Source organism: Bufo gargarizans, unplaced genomic scaffold (assembly GCF_014858855.1).
Source record: "Bufo gargarizans isolate SCDJY-AF-19 unplaced genomic scaffold, ASM1485885v1 original_scaffold_1922_pilon, whole genome shotgun sequence".
Taxonomy (NCBI): Eukaryota; Metazoa; Chordata; class Amphibia; order Anura; family Bufonidae; genus Bufo; species Bufo gargarizans.
In genome coordinates, this window is record NW_025334571.1 from 132,890 (window position 1) to 142,096 (window position 9,207).

The window sequence follows — 9,207 nt, forward strand, 5'->3', positions numbered from 1 at the left end:
ATTGAAATAGAGGTTGGTAAAAAAAAAAAAAAAAACAAGACAGGACATCGGACAAGTTAAAAAGAGGGAGAACCAAAGAAACAATTTGTGTGTTTCCAAATATGATCGACATTCTAAACTAATAAAAAATATAATTCAGAAATATTGGGAGGTCCTAAGACATGATCAAAAACATGGGGAATGTTTGTTGATAACCCCCTTTTTGACTCTCTGAATAACATGCTGATTGGATGTGACAGACGCCCTAAAAAATGGAAAGACAGCGTTTCCTTGCAACTCAGAGGAGGGGGCGTTCTCCCTGCCTGAGCTGTGGGAATTGTAGTGCTATAATTATCCTTTTCCTGTCACACTAACGCCAATCGGCGTCAGTGCGACGGCTCCCTCAGGTCCCACTAACGCCGATCGGCGTCATCTCGTGAGACCCGAGATTTTGTGCGCTGTTCGGAAGTTATACTACAGCCTGCCAGCGATGATCATTCACTGGCAGGCTGTAGATGTTAAAATAATCGTATCAGAAAGGTATATCAGACCCTGTTTTGTTGACAGCGTCTGATATACCTGCTACCTGGTCCTCTGGTGTCCCTTTTGCTTGGATCGACCACCAGAGAACACAGGCAGCTCTGTAAGTAGCACCAATCACTACACTACACACACCCCTGCCACTTATTAACCCTGATCACCCCATATAGACTCCCTGACCACCCCCCTGTCATTGATCACCCCCCTACAAGGCTCCATTCAGACGTCCGTATGTGTTTCGCGGATCTGCAAACTACGGACACCGGCAATGTGCTTTCTGCATTTTGCAGATCCGCACATTGCCAGAACTATATAGAAAATGCCTTTTCTTGTCCGCAATTGCGGACAAGAATAGGACATGTTCTTTGTTTTTGCGGAATGGAAGTGCGGACCCGAAAGTGCAGATCCGCAATTCTGGATCCGAGCGGGACAAAGTCTGTCCCCATAGAAATGAATGGGTCCGCAATTCTGTTCCGCAAAAACACAGTAAAATCGCTGCGGCGCTATAAAGATCACTTTTGAGGGGCATGGTGAGTTTATAGAAGATTTTTTTTGCCACAAGTTAGCGGAAATTTAAAATTTTATTTTTTTCTTACAAAGTCTCATTCCACTAACTTGTGACAAAAAGTAAAATCCTATGGCTGCAAAAAAGTGTCTCACATGTGGTATCGCCGTACTCAGAAGAAGTAGGGCAATGTGTTTTGGGGTGTATTTTTACACATACCCATGCTGGGTGAGAGAAATATCTCTGTAAATGACAACTTTAAAAAAAAAATTATGGGGGGCGTGGCCTGGACGTCTTCAGGAATGGCCGCGTGAAGACAGAGCTCCGCCGCCAGTAGCCGCTAAGGGAGACTCTCCTGCCACGCCAGCGCGGCACATGGGGAAAAAATTGCCGGGCAAGTCCTCCACCTCGTCCCGACCGTCCGCCTGGGTGAATAAGACGCTCGATTCGTACCTCAGCCGTCCACTCCGCACGGTCCCGTCTGGCCGCGGCCTGCTGCCATCTGAGGCCTCCGGCGCGTGTGGGAGTGAGGAGACGTGCGCACAGCCGCCGACAGGTACCAACTGCAGCTCGGCCCTACGGCTACCTACCTCCTCCCTGTCCCCGTTTGCAAGGACTTTCCTGCCTAATAACGCTGTGGGGGCACAGCCGAATCCCGCAAGGGCAGTAGAGGGGTTACACCCAGCAGGAGACGTCGCCGCCATTATGCCGCCAAAATCGGCAGCTAAGCAGGCTAATCAAATGGCCACTCCGTCCCAGAAGCGGCGCGATTGGGCCGAGTCTACTGAAGATCCCCCCAGCCAGCAGCATTATAGAAGGGGAGAGGGAGGTGAGGCTGCTACTTGGGAGCAGGGACATGATTATATGGACGAGGGAGAGGAAGATCTTCTGCAACCTTCCCAGGGCTCTGCAATACTTCAGCAGACATTACAGCATTTGCCTACTAAGGATGATTTTAAAATGCTGGTTTCAGAAGTTAGAAATGCCTGTAAATCAGAAATTTCATCTTTAAGGCAGGACCTGAAGCACTTAGCAGACCGCATGGACACTATTGAAATAGACCATGACGACACCCGCAGAAGTGTGGCGCATTTACATTCTGTTATTGCTTCTCAGGCCCAAGTTATTAGAGATAATGCACGTCATCTGGAAGACCTGGATAACAGAGGGCGCAGAAATAACATCCGTGTAAGGGGTTTGCCTGAAGCTAATGCGGAAGAAAATCTGCAGGAAATATTATCTGAACTTTTTAATGCTTTGCTAGGCACTCAGCCACCCCAGTTTATCAAGCTTGATCGAGCTCACAGAGCGCTGCGGCCTAAGTCCTCATCTACGCAGCCCAGAGACGTCATTTGCTGTGTGCATGATTTTCAAGTGAAGGAAAGCATTATGTCCACAGCCAGGGAGTTACGCTCCATTGATTTTCATGGCGCTTCTGTTCATTTATACCAAGACTTGTCCTGGTGCACGCTCCAAAAAAGAAGAGTATTACAGCCTTTATTGCAACAGTTGAAGGAAAAGAAGACGCCCTACAGGTGGGGGTTCCCGTTTGCATTAATAGTCACGAAAAATGGCAGATCCTCTATCTTGCGTCAGCATTCAGACCTCCCTGATTTTTGTGCTGCTTTGGGCATTGAGATTCCATCCATCACGGACTGGGAACTACCGGATCCACAGCCTGCCCTTGGTCCAATTTGGCAACCTGCCAGACAAAAGAGAAGAAGATCTTCCCCTGCTGGAGGGACCCCTTCGCGTGAGCCTCCAGATGAACCCCCATGATTGCCGCATGGACTTCATTAGCTTAGTTTGTATCTCCTACTATTTCTCTTCGCCAGGAGGCGACGGCCTTAGGGTTCTTTGTTTAAGGTCCTATGTTAGTAGAATTGGTTTATTGTTCAATTCTCTGGTTATTACAAGTTCTAATAAGCTCTGAAACCCGGCCTATCCTGTGCCGGTCCAGTCATGCTTCCATTAAGCAGACCAGTAGTTTCGCCCTCCCCCCCCAGCTTCTGCTGACTGGGTTGGAGGGGCGGCAGTTTGCGGATGTTAATATCAATAGTTGCTGCTCACTGATCTGTATCTGGGTGACAGCACCCAATGTTCGGATACTAAATGATGTATCTTTTATGTTTGTATGGTCTTGTGTCTCCCCCCCTTCCCTTTTGTGTCTCCTTTTGTTGTTTTTCATACTCAGGTCTCCAGAACCCAAACCACAGGCGACTGAATGCCTTAAGGTGTTTTCATCTATGACAGTGTCCTTGAGAAGGATCCTCTGCAGCCACATAGCAAGTACATTTACTCCATGCTTTGAAAATGATTAAGTATGTCTCGCTTAATGTTAAGGGTCTTAACTCTAATGTAAAGAGACGCCTGGCGCTTACTGAGTGCAAGTCTCAAAAAGCGGATATAGTTTTTCTTCAGGAGACCCACTTTGATCACCAGGGTTCTTTTAAGTTTGCGCAATATTTATTCCCTCGTATCTATTCTGCTTCTTCAGGGAGAAAGAAAGCAGGTGTTGCCGTTCTTCTGTCTGCTGATTGCCCCTTACAGGTAGAAAATGCTATTATTGACCCAGCTGGCAGGTATATTATACTAAAAACTACACTTAATGGTAGCCCGCATGTGCTATGCAATTTATACGCCCCGAATACTGCTCAAATTCCTTTTCTTAATAAGGTGTTCTCGAAATTATCAAAGTTGCTCCCAGCTGCACTGCTAGTAGGCGGAGACTTTAATCTCTCTTTTTCCGAGCGTCTAGATAGATTAACCCTTCAGAGTAGACCGCCTACTAAAGATCAATGTAGAAACTCACGTCTTTTTAGGCGTCTTATTAGAAAATTCGAATTATATGACCTCTGGAGAATTAACTACCCCACTGCAAAAACGTTTTCTTTCTTCTCACATCCACATAATACACATTCACGTATAGATTATTTTTTTGGTAATATCCCAATTTTGAGGATGCTTGCAGATGCCGATATAGGATCTATTTCCTGGTCGGATCATGCTCCAGTGTCAGTTAACATTAAAACTTCAGGTTACTACCCTAAAGTATGTCATTGGAGGCTTAACGAATCTTTTCTGCACCAGCTGCCGCTTAGACAGGAATTACGTGAGGGCCTTACAGAATACTTCACCTTGAATCAGTCCTCAGGACCCCCTATATCTATGATATGGGAAGCCCACAAGGCAGTCTTTAGAGGTACATGTATAGCTATGGGGTCTAGACTGAAAAAAGATCGGAATATGCAACATCTCAATATCACCTCACAGCTGAAGGATTTAGAAAAGATGCTAGAGTCCCGGTGCTCGCGGCCTTTGCTTAGGCGCATTATAATCCTGCGGGCTAGACTGAAGGAATTAATGTTTTATAAAACTGAGAAAAAATTACTGTATTCGCGACAAAGATTTTATATGTGGGGGAACAAACCACATACCCTCCTGGCTCGACAGCTTAGGGACACTGGCACTACAAACACTCCGAACGCAATGAGGCGAAGAGATGGGGCAATAGTGTATGACCCAGAGGTCATTTCCAACTTATTTCAGGATTATTATAAGGCACTTTATTCTATCCCTCAACAACTCCCATCTGACCCAGAGCGCAGTAGACTCCTCCTGGATTCTTTTCTTTCTGAGTGTAGTCTTCCTCAGTTGTCGGAAGCAGCCCTTTCCTCATTAAACGCTCCTATCACGGTAGAGGAATTGCAGGAAGTACTGAAACAGTTGCCCAATAATAAAGCCCCTGGGCCAGATGGTCTACCATACCTCTATTACGCAACATTCTCCGACATTCTTCTGCCACATATGACGCTGTTGTTCAACTCTTTTTTACAAGGGTCACCAATACCCACTTCAATGTCACACTCCTATACAGTCATGTGAAAAAATTAGGACACCCTTTGAAAGCATGTGGTTTTTTGTAACATTTTTAATAAAAGGTTATTTCATCTCCGTTTCAACAATACAGAGAGATTAAAGTAATCCAACTAAACAAAGAAAACTGAAGAAAAGTCTTTTCAAGATCTTCTGTAAATGTCATTCTACAAAAATGCCTATTCTAACTGAGGAAAAAGATAGGACACCCTCACATGTATTCCCTCTTAAATTGGCTCAGATCTCACACAGGTATATCACACCAGGTGCACATAATTAGTAGATCGTTACTCTGCATGTTGAATGAGGCTTGCCCTATTTAAACCTCAGACATTTAGTTTGGTGTGCTCCTGACTGTTGAAGTGAGAGTGAGCACCATGGTGAGAGCAAAAGAGCTGTCAGAGGACTTCAGAAAAAAGATTGTAGCAGCCTATGAGTCTGGGAAGGGATTTAAAAAGATCTCAAAAGATTTTGAAATCAGCCATTCCACTGTCCGGAAGATAGTCTACAAGTGGAGGGCTTTCAAAACAACTGCCAACATGCCCAGGACTGGTCCCCCCAGCAAGTTCACCCCAAGAGCAGACCGCAAGATGCTAAAAGAGGTCTCCAAAAACCCTAAAGTGTCATCTCGAGAACTACAGCAGGCTCTGGCTACTGTTGATGTAGAAGTACATGCCTCTACAATCAGAAAGAGACTGTACAAGTTTAACTTGCATGGGAGGTGTGCAAGGAGGAAACCTTTGCTTTCCAAGAGAAACATCGAGGCCAGACTGACATTTGCCAGAGATAAAGTTGACAAAGACCAGGACTTCTGGAATAATGTTCTTTGGACAGATGAGTCCAAAATTGAATTATTTGGACACAACAGCAGAGGACATGTTTGGCGTAAACCAAACACAGCATTCCAAGAAAAGAACCTCATACCAACTGTGAAGCATGGAGGTGGAAGTGTCATGGTTTGGGGCTGCTTTGCTGCAGCAGGACCTGGTCAGCTCACCATCATAGAATCCACGATGAATTCTACTGTGTATCAGAAGGTGCTTGAAGAACATGTGAGACCATCAGTTAGAAAATTAAAGCTGAAGCGGAACTGGACCATGCAACATGACAATGACCCAAAACATACTAGTAAATCAACCAAAGATTGGCTGAAAAAGAAGAAATGGAGAGTCCTGGAATGGCCAAGTCAAAGTCCAGATTTGAATCCCATTGAGATGCTGTGGGGTGACTTGAAAAGGGCTGTACGTGCAAGAAACCCCTCAAACATCTCACAGCTGAAAAAGTTCTGCATTGAGGAGTGGGGTAAAATTTCCTCAGACCGATGTCGAAGACTGGTAGATGGCTACAAGAACCGTCTCACTGCAGTTATTTCAGCCAAAGGAGGTAACACTCGCTATTAGGGGCAAGGGTGTCCTATCTTTTTCCACAGTTAGAATAGGCATTTTTGTAGAATGACATTTACAGAAGATCTTGAAAAGACTTTTCTTCAGTTTTCTTTGTTTAGTCGGATTACTTTAATCTCTCTGTATTGTTGAAACGGAGATGAAATAACCTTTTATTAAAAATGTTACAAAAAACCACATGCTTTCAAAGGGTGTCCTAATTTTTTCACATGACTGTATAACTTTAATACCTAAACCGGGTAAGGATCCCCTAGAATGTGGAAATTATAGGCCCATTGCGCTGCTTAACTCGGATTTGAAAATTTTCACGAAAACCTTGGCTAACCGACTTTCAGACTGGCTACCTCAACTGATCCATAAGGATCAAGTGGGCTTTGTTCGTGACCGACAGGGCGGAGATAATACAAGGCGCACCATTGATTTAATTGATATCACGAATAAGCGCAGAGACTCGGCATTGTTGCTAAGTCTCGACGCGGAGAAAGCGTTTGATCGCTTAGGATGGCCTTTTATGTTCTCTGCCATGAAGGCTTTCGGTCTGAAAGGCCCCTTCCTCACGGCCCTCCATGTCTTATATGCCCAACCCACAGCGACAGTGAAAATGAAGCATGCTCATTCTTTGCCTTTTCCTATAAAAAATGGTACGCGGCAGGGATGTCCGCTATCCCCTCTGCTCTTCGTTCTCTGCATCGAACCTTTGGCGGCGGCCATACGTTCTCATCCTGATATTCATGGGATTAAGGTGAATACAGTTGAATTTAAACTTTCACTGTTCGCTGACGATATTTTGCTAACCTTAACTGACTTGCATATTTCGCTTCCCAACCTCTTTAAATTACTAGAGACTTATGGTAGATTGTCGGGGTATAAAATTAATACCACAAAAACGGAGGCTCTCCCCCTCAACCTAGCCCCTAATATTCTGACCACCTTAAAATCCAGCTTTAATTTTCAATGGACGGAAACGTCCTTGAGGTATTTGGGGGTCAACTTAACCCCTACTTATTCCTCGTTGTATGCTCAAAATTTTCCACCTATGTTCCGAGAACTTAAGGCCTTGCTGATTAAATGGATGCCTTTCCCCATTTCCTTATTGGGCCGCATAGCATCGGTTAAGATGAATATCTTGCCTAAATTGCTGTATTTGTTTGAGACTCTCCCAATTCCTGTCCCTGAGAAGGAGTTGCGTGATTTTCAGTCATGTATATTCAGGTTCATCTGGAATGGAAAGAGGCATCGCATAGCTTGCTCAATTTTAATGTCATCCAAACCACAAGGTGGACTAGCAGTTCCAAATATAAAAAAATATTATTGGGCTACACACCTTAGAAGACTGCCAGCATGGTCCAATATGTATGCGTACTCCAGATGGATGGAGATAGAGAAGTTATGGATAGCCCCTGTACATCCGAATTCTCTCATTTGGTACTCCCTGCAGCCTTCACTTAGACCTGAGCTATTGGGCCCTATGTCTTTTACATGTAACGTGTGGTTGAGGTGTAACAGACTGTTTTCGCTGGCTTCGGAAAAATCGTCTATGATCTCCTTTCTGTATAACCCACTATTTAAGTTAGGTATGCACACAGCTTTTCTTAAAATGTGGTTTCCCAGGAAGTTGTTTAGATTTGCGGATGTTGTGAACTATAGGACTCTGGGCTTTTTCTCATTTGATGAGGTACGCTCCTTGCATCAACTACCAGAGTCTTATAGGTATCAATATATGCAGATTTGCCATTTTTTTTCGGGCCTCTTTCACTCAGCGAAGGTGTCAACCCCTACGCCATTTGAGAAACTATGTAAAATGACGGTCACGACGAAGGGTCTCATTTCTGACATTTATCTTATCCTCTCATCTTCCTCTGTCACTCACTCCTACATGACTAAATGGGAAGCACTTCTAGGTCATCCTATAGCATATGCGGAATGGAAGCAGATATGGGAACGGGCAGCAAAGTCGTCCTCGTGTGTCACATATAGGGAAAACACATATAAAGTGCTTATGTTTTGGTATCATACCCCTCAGCTATTAAAACACCTTAGTCACGATATCTCTGATAGATGTTGGAGGTGTATGATAGGTGAGGGGACTCACCTCCATATTTTCTGGGAGTGTCCTGTGATTGTGCCCTTTTGGAGAATGGTGGAGTCTGTCTTTTTTCATCTCCTCGCAATTCGTTTTCCTTTTACACCTTTTTTTTACTTATTGAATATGCCAAAAATATCATTAAAAAAACAACTCCTTCTCTTGGTCCTCCAGGTGTTAACGGCGGCCAGACGCCTAATTGCGAGGTTTTGGTTGAGGGCAGACGCGCCTACCCGAATGGACCTCATAGATGGTGTGAGGGAAGTTAGGAAAATGGAATACTTGACTGCATGTATTACTAACACAGTCGATAGATTTACAAAGATCTGGCAAACATGGGATGACGTTTTTAATCACTTACAATAATAGACCTTTGGTTATCGGATAGCTTGTTGTTCTTCCCCCTTCCTTTAATTTCCCCCGTGTGTCGTGTCCTTGTCATTGTCCTTTGTCCTTTTGTTGTTTCAGCTCTTAATGCGTTTAATGGCTTCAGATGCAAAATGTATGTTTTGTTTACTAATGTACATCTTTGATATTGCAGTTGTGCAACATAATATTGTACCTGTATTGCCTCTTGCGAATGTGCATTGAGACAAAGTACCTGTACTATTTTTTCATTGATTGAAAATCAATAAAATAAACAATTTAAAAAAAAAAAAAAAAAAAATTATACAAAGTTGTCAATTTACAGAGATATTTTTTCTCACCCAGCATTTCTCTCACCCCAAAACACATTGCCCTACTTCTCCTGAGTACGGCGATACCACATGTGTGACACTTTTTTGCAGCCTAGGTGCGTAAAGGGGCCGCAAGTCCAATGA